The following is a 10,735-nucleotide window of genomic DNA, read 5'->3' as shown; positions in this document are numbered from 1 at the left end:
GCCAACATCAGCCCTCCCCGCCCTGGGCCGTCGGCCCTAACCCGTGGACCGGCGTGGTCCACGCTTACCACATGCCGGTCCCATGGGCCTCGGGCATCCTTGGGCCGCACCCGGCCGGCCCGCAGGCACACCTCGCCGCTGCACCCTCCCAGGCGGGTGGGGGCGGCCACGCCCCTGGTGGCTATGCGCTGGGCTTCGCGCTGGGCGGCTACGCGCCGGGCGGCTACGCGCCTCCGCCGGCGTCCTTCGGCTATGCGCCGCCGCCTACACCAGCTCCGCCCGGTAGCTACTCGCTCCCGCCGGCTCCATGGGATCCCGCTCTGCTCGCTGCACTTCACTCGGCGCCGTCTCCCTCCAATTACGGAGTTTTTCAAAGGAAGACCTGGATAAAAGCTGCTTACATATTGGGCATCAAGATCTATAGAGATAGATCAAAACGCCCGATGATACTTTCAAAGAACGCACACCTTGACATGATTTTGAAAGAGTTCACAATAGATCAGCAAAGAAGGAGTTCTTGGCTGTGTTACAAGGTGTGAGTATTGAGTAAGACTCAAGACCTGACCACAGCAGAAGAGAGAGAAAGGACGAAGGTCGTCCCCTATGCTTTAGACATAGGCTCTACAGTATGCTATGCTGTGTACCGCACATGAAGTGTGCCTTGCCATGAGTTGGTCAAGGGGTACAATAGTGATCCGGGAATGGATCACATGACAGCGGTCGAACTTATCCTTAGTATCTAGTGGACTAAGGAATTTTCTCGATTATGGAGGTGAAAAGGAGTTCGTCATAAAGGGTTACGTCGATGCGAACTTTGACACTAATCCGGATGGCTCTGAGTAGTAAACCGGATTCGTATAGTAGAGCAATTACTTGAAATGGCTCCAAGTGGCGCGTGGTAGCATCCACAAGATGACATAGATATTCGTAAAGCACACACGGATCTGAAAGGTTCAGACCCGTCGACTAATAACCTCTCTCACAAGCATAACATGATCAAACCAGAACTCACTGAGTGTTAATCACATAGTGATGTGAACTAGATTGTTGACTCTAGTAAACTCTTTGGATGTTGGTCACATGGTGATGTGACCTGTCAGTGTTAATCACATAGTGATGTGAACTAGATTATTGACTCTAGTGCAAGTGGGAGACTGTTGGAAATATGCCCTAGAGGCAATAATAAATAGGTTATTATTATATTTCCTTGTTCATGATAATCGTTTATTATCCATGCTAGAATTGTATTGATAGGAAACTCAGATACATGTGTGGATACATAGACAACACCATGTCCCTAGTAAGCCTCTAGTTGACTAGCTCGTTGATCAATAGATGGTTACGGTTTCCTGACCATGGACATTGGATGTCGTTGATAACGGGATCACATCATTAGGAGAATGATGTGATGGACGAGACCCAATCCTAAGCCTAGCACAAGATCGTGTAGTTCGTTTGCTCAGAGCTTTTCTAATGTCAAGTATCATTTCCTTAGACCATGAGATTGTGCAACTCCCGGATACCGTAGGAATGCTTTGGGTGTACCAAACGTCACAACATAACTGGGTGACTATAAAGGTGCACTACAGGTATCTCCGAAAGTGTCTGTTGGGTTGGCACGAATCAAGACTGGGATTTGTCACTCCGTGTAAACGGAGAGGTATCTCTGGGCCCACTCGGTAGGACATCATCATAATGTGCACAATGTGACCAAGGAGTTGATCACGGGATGATGTGAGTTACGGAACGAGTAAAGAGACTTGCCGGTAACGAGATTGAACAAGGTATAGGGATACCGACGATCGAATCTCGGGCAAGTAACATATCGATAGACAAAGGGAATTGAATACGGGATTGATTGAATCCACGACATCGTGGTTCATCCGATGAGATCATCGTGGAACATGTGGGAGCCAACATGGGTATCCAGATCCCGCTGTTGGTTATTGACCGGAGAACGTCTCGGTCATGTCTGCATGGTTCCCGAACCCGTAGGGTCTACACGCTTAAGGTTCGATGACGCTAGGGTTATAGGGAAAGTATGTACGTGGTTACCGAATGTTGTTCGGAGTCCCGGATGAGATCCCGGACGTCACGAGGAGTTCCGGAATGGTCCGGAGGTAAAGATTTATATATGGGAAGTCCTGTTTTGGTCACCGAAAAAGTTTCGGGTGTTATCGGTAATGTACCGGGACCACCGGGAGGGTCCCGGGGGTCCACCAAGTGGGGCCACCAGCCCCAGAAGGCTGCGTGGGCCAAGTGTGGGAGGGGACCAGCCCCAGGTGGGCTGGTGCGCCCCCCCCCCCACCAAGGCCCAAGCGCATGGGAGAGTGGGAGGGGGCAAACCCTAGGTCCAGATGGGCCTTAGGGCCCATCTAGTGGGGCGCCCCCCTCTCCTCCCCTTGGCCGCCCCCCTTGATGGGATCTAGGGCTGGCCGCCTCCTCTTGGGGGTGGAAACCCTAAAGGGGGCGCAGCCCCCTCCCCCCTATATATAGTTGAGGTTTGGGCTGCCCAGGACACATGAGAACGTCTCTCTTTCGGTGCAGCCCTACCCTTCTCCCTCCTCCTCCTCTCCCGCGGTGCTTGGCGAAGCCCTGCGGGATTGCCACGCTCCTCCATCACCACCATGCCGTTGTGCTGCTGCTGGACGGAGTCTTCCCCAACCTCTCCCTCTCTCCTTGCTGGATCAAGGCGTGGGAGACGTCACCGGGCTGCACGTGTGTTGAACGCGGAGGCACCGTTCTTCGGTGCTCAGATCGGAATCAACCGCGATCTGAATCGCTACGAGTACGACTCCCTCATCCGCGTTCTTGCAACGCTTCCGCATCGCGATCTACAAGGGTATGTAGATGCACTCCCCTTCCCTTCGTTGCTAGTAAACTCCATAGATTGATCTTGGTGATGCGTAGAAAATTTTGAATTTCTGCTACGTTCCCCAACAATTGACATGACTAATGTTCTTGTCTCACCTAACCTAGTTAAAAATCTTGTCTCCGTTCGTCGTCTTGCACGTGACAATCCTCTCACCGTTGAATTTGATGCCCTTGGTTTCTCTGTGAAGGACGCCCGTACGCGGATGGTGCTCCACCGATGTGACAGCCCCGACGACTTATACCCGGTGCACTCCGCCTCCACCGCCACCGCCTCACCAGTCGCCCTCGCCGCCGGTGTCGACCTCTGGCACGCACGCTTGGGTCACCCCAACTCCACCGTCCTTCGCCAGATTCTCAAGAGTTTTTCATTTTCATGTAATAAATTCGACGAGCACACTTGTCATGCTTGCCGTCTCGGCAAGCACATTCGTCGACCGTTTAGCGAGTCAAACACTATTTCTTCTTTTCCGTTTCAGTTAATCCATAGTGATGTTTGGACATCTCCCGTTGCGAGCAACACCGGTTTCATATATTATCTTGTTTTACTTGATGATTTCTCTCACTTTGCGTGGACGTTTCCGCTCCGTCGCAAATCCGATGTTCTCGCCACTCTCACGGCCTTTTACTCCTACGTCACTACCCAGTTCGGGCACCCTATCCTCGCCCTTCAGACTGACAACAGCAAAGAGTTTGACAATGCTGCCACTCGCCATCTTCTCACCTCTCACGGTACCACTTTTCGTCTCACATGCCCCTACACATCTCAGCAGAACGGCCGCGCCGAGCGGATCCTCCGCACTCTTAACGATTGCGTCCGCACGTTGTTGTTTCACTCCAACGTGCCCCCTCGGTTCTGGCCTGACGCTCTCGCCACCGCCACTCTCCTAGTTAACATTAGGCCTTGTCGTCCATGCTGGAACTACACACCCCACCACCTTCTTTTTGGTTCCCCTCCCTCCTATGATGGTCTTCGCAGCTTCGGATGTTTGTGTTATCCTAGCACCGCCTCCACCTCACCACACAAACTCGCTCCTCGCTCCGTAGCATGTATCTTCCTAGGCTACCCTCCTAACACCAAAGGTTACCAGTGCTACGACCCCGTCTCCCACCGTGTGTACACCTCTCGACACGTGTACTTTGACGAGCGGGTTTTCCCTTTTCATCAGGTTCCACCCTCTGCAGCAGACTCGGCGCTCCCTGATGGTGTCCCGGATGCGGACTCGGTGATGCCCCCGGCGCGGCCTCTCCTGGCCCCGGCGCGGCTACTGCCGGCTCCTCCTGGTGCGGCCTCGGCGCGCCCCCCCGCGGGCCCCTCTGCCGCGACCCCGACTGTACGCCCCCAGCGCGGCCCTGCATGGCCCCGGGTGGCCCCTCGGCTTCCACCCCGTCGGGCGACGTACCTGGCCCAGCCCCGGCCGGCTCCACCTCGGCTGGCCCCGCTCCTGCAGCCGGCTTCGGTCCCGCTGTGACGCCGGGCGTGACGGACTCTTCATCACCCCCGTCCGTCACCCCCGCCGCAGCCGACCCGCCTTCCACCGGCATGGTGACACGGTCCCGCGCCGGCATCCACCGCCCCAGCATGCGCTATGCTGCTGACGAGTACGCGTGCGCGGTGTCGACATCATCCTCTCCACCGTCGCCCATACCCTCGTCCGCACGCGCCGCTCTCCGCGATCCACATTGGCTCGCCGCGATGCGCAAGGAGTTTGACGCGTTGCAGCGCAACCGCACATGGCATCTTGTGCCGCGACCCCCTCACGCCAACGTCATCAGTGGCAAATGGGTGTTCCGCCACAAGACCAAACCCGACGGTTCTCTCGAGCGCTACAAGGCTCGTTGGGTGGTGCGCGGTTTCCGCCAGCGCGCCGGTGTGGACTTCACCGACACCTTCGCTCCGGTTGTTAAACCGGGCACGATCCGTACAGTGCTTCAGCTAGCGGTCTCCCGGGCCTGGCCAGTGCATCAGTTGGATGTTTCCAACGCGTTTCTGCACGACCATCTCACGGAGCGGGTCTTCTGCGAGCAGCCGACTGGTTTTGTTGACGCCGAGCATCCCGACCATGTCTGCCTGCTCTCTCGGTCCCTCTATGGACTGAAGCAGGCCCCCAGGGCATGGTACCAGCGTATGGCCGGGTTCCTACAGCAGCTTGGGTTTCATACAACCCGCTCCGACGCGTCGTTGTTCGTCTATCATCAGGGCACTGCCACTGCCTATCTGCTGCTCTATGTGGACGACATTATCCTGACGGCATCCTCGCCTAGGCTTCTTCAGCAGCTCACGGCTCGTCTACGTGATGAGTTTGCCCTCAAGGATCTTGGAGCGCTGCACTACTTCCTTGGCATTGAGGTCGTTCGTCGTGCCGACGGGTTCTTTCTGCATCAGCAGAAGTACGCTCATGAGCTTCTTGAGCGCGCGGGCATGCTTAATTGCAAGACCGCGTCCACGCCTGTTGACACCAAGGCGAAGCTTTCTGCTTTGGAGGGTTCCCCTGCGCCAGATGCGGCGTTCTACCGCTCCATCGTTGGCGCCCTGCAGTATCTCACCCTCACTCGGCCTGACCTGCAGTATGCAGTTCAGCAGGTGTGCCTCCATATGCACTCCCCGCGTGATTCCCATTGGACTCTGGTGAAGCGTATCCTTCGGTATATACGCGGCACTATGACCATGGGGCTCACCCTGACGGCTTCCTCCTGCATCGACATGGTCGCCTACTCCGATGCTGATTGGGCTGGCTGCCCAGACACACGTCGTTCTACGTCAGGCTATTGTGTCTACCTCGGGCCTTCGCTGATATCGTGGTCGTCCAAGCGGCAGCCCACGGTCTCTCGCTCGAGCGCCGAGGCGGAGTATCGGGCGGTGGCTAACGCCGTTGCTGAGTGCTCTTGGCTCCGTCAGCTTCTTCAGGAGTTGCTCTGTGTGGTTCCCAAGGCCACGATCGTCTACTGTGACAACGTCTCCGCCGTGTACCTCTCCGCCAACCCCGTACACCATCGCCGTACGAAGCATATTGAGCTCGATATTCACTTCGTTCGCGAGCAGGTGGCTCTTGGGAAGGTTCGTGTTCTACACGTTCCTACCACTCAGCAGTTTGCCGATGTCATGACTAAGGGACTACCGACCCCAGTCTTTGAGGAGTTTCGGTCCAGTCTCTGTGTCTCCGGCGACGCTTCGACTGCGGGGGGTGTTGAGCGTACGTTGTACACTGCATATGTATAGGACTAGGGTCTGTATTTATACCGTTGTATCTCTCTCTCCCCCCGTATATTTGTATATCTTGGGAGACAAGTAGAGGCCGGTCCACCCTCTACCTATATATGTGCACCATGCACACGATCAATGATTATCGATTCGTGCAATCCCATTCTTCCTAACTAACAGGGCACAATGAAGAAGATATCTAACTTGATAAAGATACTTCATAGCTTGATTCAATCAAATAGCTACTAAGGCATGCAAAAATCATTCGTATTGCCATAATGCAGAATTGGGTACAAGATACAATTGATTCGGCGGTTTCAGCGGGCAAGTCAAACGAATATTAGGAACCTGATTAAACCCGATTTGTTTCGTAGACGATCAGCAAGGAAGTCAGTACTAAGTCGAACTGCATGCAAGCCCTGGAAGTCGAAACCCTCATAGGACGTAGAAGGCGAAGGCGAAAGTGGGAGAGAGGAGAAAAACCTGGCTGGCTGGACTAGGGCGCAGATTGCACGATGGCTTGGCTTCCTCGGACGGACGGCGTCTGTTGGGGTTGCTAGCTGATGGGGAGGGGGTGGGGTTTATGGTTATGGATTGGAGGTAGCCTCTGCACCGAATTCTACAGCTTGGCGAAAAAGTAACAATTCTACAGCTTGGAACCCATCTGTATAACCAACTCGTGGATACAGTATATCGCAACGCTCGAGTGGTTTCCTGTAACCGGACGGATTCCGGGATTTTAGGAGCCCCTTTCCTCCACTCTTCTACCGAGGGCACCCCTTTTCTTTTTCGTCACTTTTTGTTTGTGATTTAAAAAAAGTTTCCAAAATAAAAAAAGTTCAGGAATTTGAAAAAATGTTCCAAATTCCAAAAAGAGTTTGTGATTTCGAAAAATAAAATAAAATATCAGGATTTTGAAAAAAAATGTTCGCAGATTCAAAAAAAGTCTGTGATATTGAAAAATGTTCGCATATTCAGAAATATTTCATGAATTTGACAAATGTTCACAAATACAAAAATGTTCACAATTCTGAAAAATTCCACGCAAAATCAAAATAATGTTCGTGGATTCAAAAATGTTCTAGTGTATTCAAAAAGTGTTTGTGATTTTGCAAAAGTGTTCATGGTTTTAAAAAATTGTTCAGGAAATCAGAAATCGTTTGGGATTCAAAACATGTTCGTGATTTTGAAAAATTGTTTGTGATTTTCAAAAATCATAAAATGTTTCTGGTAATCAGACGATTCTACTCCCTCCCTCTCCCTCTCTCTCGTCTCTTTAGGATTTTAGGAGTAGCTCATGGTGCCGATGTCCCCCTCCCTCTCTCTCCTCTCTTTCTACCGAGGACTGAGCCATTCCATGCCTCGTCGGTCATCGGTTCGGACGCGGTCCGGGTTTGGCCGGATTCGATCCAAATGGACCAGCTACAAGTGGGCCCAACTTCTCAAAAAAAAAAACTCCACTCTTTAGTCAAAAGTGGAAAACCTAAAAAAAAGAGTCAAAAGTGGCACCAGCAGATATGGCATAATCATCAAAGGAAACATCGCCTGGGTGATAGATTTTGACATATGTGAATTTATATTTGAAGGTCGCGCCATGAGTTTTGAAGCCCACAGTCTAGATTAATTTTCTTGTTTTTTAGATCATGGTCGCCACTTGTAGCTGGGGCCCCGATGACCCTTATATCATCCCTATAAACCTTACATTTGATTAATAAAGTTTAGTTTACCACTACAAAAAGCCTCTATTTAGTCTTTCGTTCCCACAACAAGTAGAGCATAAATAAGACAGTTAGGACTTAGGAGCTACATTTTGAAACATCTTGGAAGAATAGTTACCACTTGTTGACCTCCTCCGCATTCGTGTGTAACTTGATGTTCCCAACATCATGCTCCTCATCCTCATCCCTGAGCTAAAATTGTAGAAGTTAGCCAAATCCACACATGACATCCAATATACAGAATAGGAAAACATGTAAGAAAAAAGATAGAAAACATACCACACATTCAAGTATCGGTGTGCACCCTTGATATAACTTGCACCACACACCAAGCCTTGGACCATACCAGGTCTTAGAGAACTCATATAGTCATCTAATAGCACCCAAGTTAAAAAATCTAAGTTCAAGGGTGACCAGTTGACAAGTTCATATGGAAAGTTAAATATGACAAGTTGACATACCTAAAATCTTTCCACGCGTGCTAAAAGTTGACTCTGAAGATACAGGGGTAGCCAGGATAGTTAGGAACCTTTTTTTTCAATTTTGCAACAATTGGTACCTAAGTGCATTCACCTTTCACCAACCAATACTATCGAAAGCATCATTGAATGGTTCATTTTCATCCTCTCTGTAGTTTCTGAACTCACCTTTTGATATTCTTGTTATTTTAGCTGATAAGACAGGCTTGAACATAGCTTGAGAACAAAGTGGGATATAGGGATGCTAGTAGATGATGATGCACTTGCTACTTTTCCAGCTACTTATGTTGGGTTGCACACTTGTCAAACAAGGTCTCAAAGTCTTTCCCCATAACCACGATTTAAACTTTACCTATGTTCTCATCATAAATTAACCGACATACAGACTTTGTGAACACAAATCTATTTTCATTCATATATTTGTTCCTTCAAGATTTTCCAAAGATATGTTCTTATGCGTGACACAAATGTGTAGTTTCAAATATTTATTTCTCAATAAAATCTCCTAGGATTTTAAAAGAATATGAAGAAAACAATAGAGAGGAAGTAACAAAAAAAAACTTGAAAACATATTCCAGTGGACCGCTATGTGTGACACATAGATTACCAATGAACCTCTAAAGTATGACACACATTTCCCACTTATTCTTATATTTGAAAAAAACATTTTCATACAAAATACTAATAGTATGTACCTAAATAACATAAGGAGAACATTATGGAAACAGTAAGACGAAAACAAAAAAATCATAATTTTTTGCCACTTATTTCTTCTTCTAGAAAACACTATCACTGCAAACATAAAAAGAAGATAAAGAAAACAATAATAAAAGAAAAAACTAATCTTGAAAATGAACTTCCTCGTAGGCAGAAGAAGAAAAAGAAGAACAATAGCTAATCGATTAGCAACAAAAATCAACAAGCAGTACTGCAAAAAAGTATTAGTGCACGCGGTCTTTGAAAAATTAGTAGTGGACCCCTGATGCAAAATGAACCTATGATGTATATTTCTATTATTATATTTTCATATTTGTAATTATAGAGTTTATATTCTATGCTATAACGTGGAATATGCGATTTAATGGAAAACTCATATGCACGTGTGGAATGATAAACAATAAATAAAATATTCCTAGTTTTGCCTCTAGAACTAGCTCAAGTGTTGTTGGTGATCGCGTTTTCCGGTTCCTATGATATCGTTAAGTATAAAGATAGTCCTAGAACAATATTGAGATTATGATGTTAGAAGAACGATCATATTGAATCGATCCAAACTCGTTTGTGATGAATTGGGTTAATATCATTTGTACTCAATTATAGTAACACAGAGTGTTAATATGTGATTTTTCTCCTTAGACCATGAGAGTATCGTAGTCACTTATTACCGTACGGTGGGATTTGGGGTTGCTCAAATTTCACCTGTAACACGGTGATCATAACGACAACTTACAGGTTCATCAAAAAGTTTGACAAGGGACTAGATAGATTGAGAGTGGGATTTTCTCCTCCGATGATGGAGAGGTAATCTTAGGGCCCTCTCGGTGTGACGACACCAATCATTGTATATCCAGACACAGGTGACTATGTCATGGGGATACGGGAACACAATAACGAGAAAGAAGAACAAAACATGCAACGAGGATTTCAGTATTGTGACTATGGTGATGACTCAGGAATAAAGGAACCCCGACATGGGGGTAGATCCATGGAACTTACGGTAGCGACCATGAAAGGCATGGCAAGAGAGAAGACCGCTCCATTTCTTGTTGGCGAGGGAGACACGCGCGAGGCACACAGGCTCATTTCGCGGGAGGCGAAAGAAGATCTCCTTGAGTAGCTCAAACGGTAGATATGTAGTGGTGGCGGCAGCATGGTTGGTGGAGACGAGGGTTTCAGGAGGGGAGAGGTTTGATGTTATGTTTTTATTATGATTTTGGGAGTTAGTGTTTCTTGCCAATATTGGCCACCCTATGGGCCACCGAAAACACAACCAATATTTTGGCTAGCCAAAGAATTGAAAGGGCAAGCTCGGTCTAAAATCAAGACACACCAGGTCCGAGGTAGGCTCATCGTGCCTCGAGGTAGGCCTGCTGTCGGGCTTTTCCCAGTGAGAGGCCACCTCCAGCTTATTACAATGTCACCCAGCACGACGCGTGTGAGCCTCGGTTCCAACCCCAAAGCACGCGAGATCCGGCGACCTTCCTCCCGGATGCGGTCCTGATGAACGCCTTTGCAACCATGATCTTTTCGCTAAAGTGGCTGTAGATGGGGTTGTCAGTTCGCTGCATCTAATGTGGAGCCTTGCTCGTGTACGTCCGGACACGCCCGCAACTCCTCATATTGTCCCCAAATAAGTTCTCGATTTTTTTTCTTTCGAGGGCATGGCAATTGTGTGCCTTAACTTTAGAGAAGGCATAGAGTATAGTAACACAAAATCTATTGAGATCTCATCTAGCATGAATGTT

General features: G+C 49.0%; 1 long non-coding RNA gene across 1 annotated transcript in view; it reads right to left on the bottom strand.

Moving 5' to 3' along the window:
- The window catches only part of LOC123175405 (uncharacterized), a 12,907-nt gene extending 6,269 nt beyond the window's left edge, over positions 1 to 6,638 (bottom strand). The window contains exon 1 of the long non-coding RNA XR_006487879.1: positions 6,557 to 6,638. This is a non-coding gene — a long non-coding RNA (uncharacterized lncRNA). The remainder of the gene's footprint in view (positions 1 to 6,556) is intronic.
- Between the last annotated feature and the right edge of the window lie 4,097 nt (positions 6,639 to 10,735).

The sequence above is a fragment of the Triticum aestivum genome, chromosome 1D, assembly GCF_018294505.1.
Source record: "Triticum aestivum cultivar Chinese Spring chromosome 1D, IWGSC CS RefSeq v2.1, whole genome shotgun sequence".
Lineage (NCBI taxonomy): Eukaryota > Viridiplantae > Streptophyta > Magnoliopsida > Poales > Poaceae > Triticum > Triticum aestivum.
This window is presented reverse-complemented; position numbering and strand designations above follow the sequence as displayed.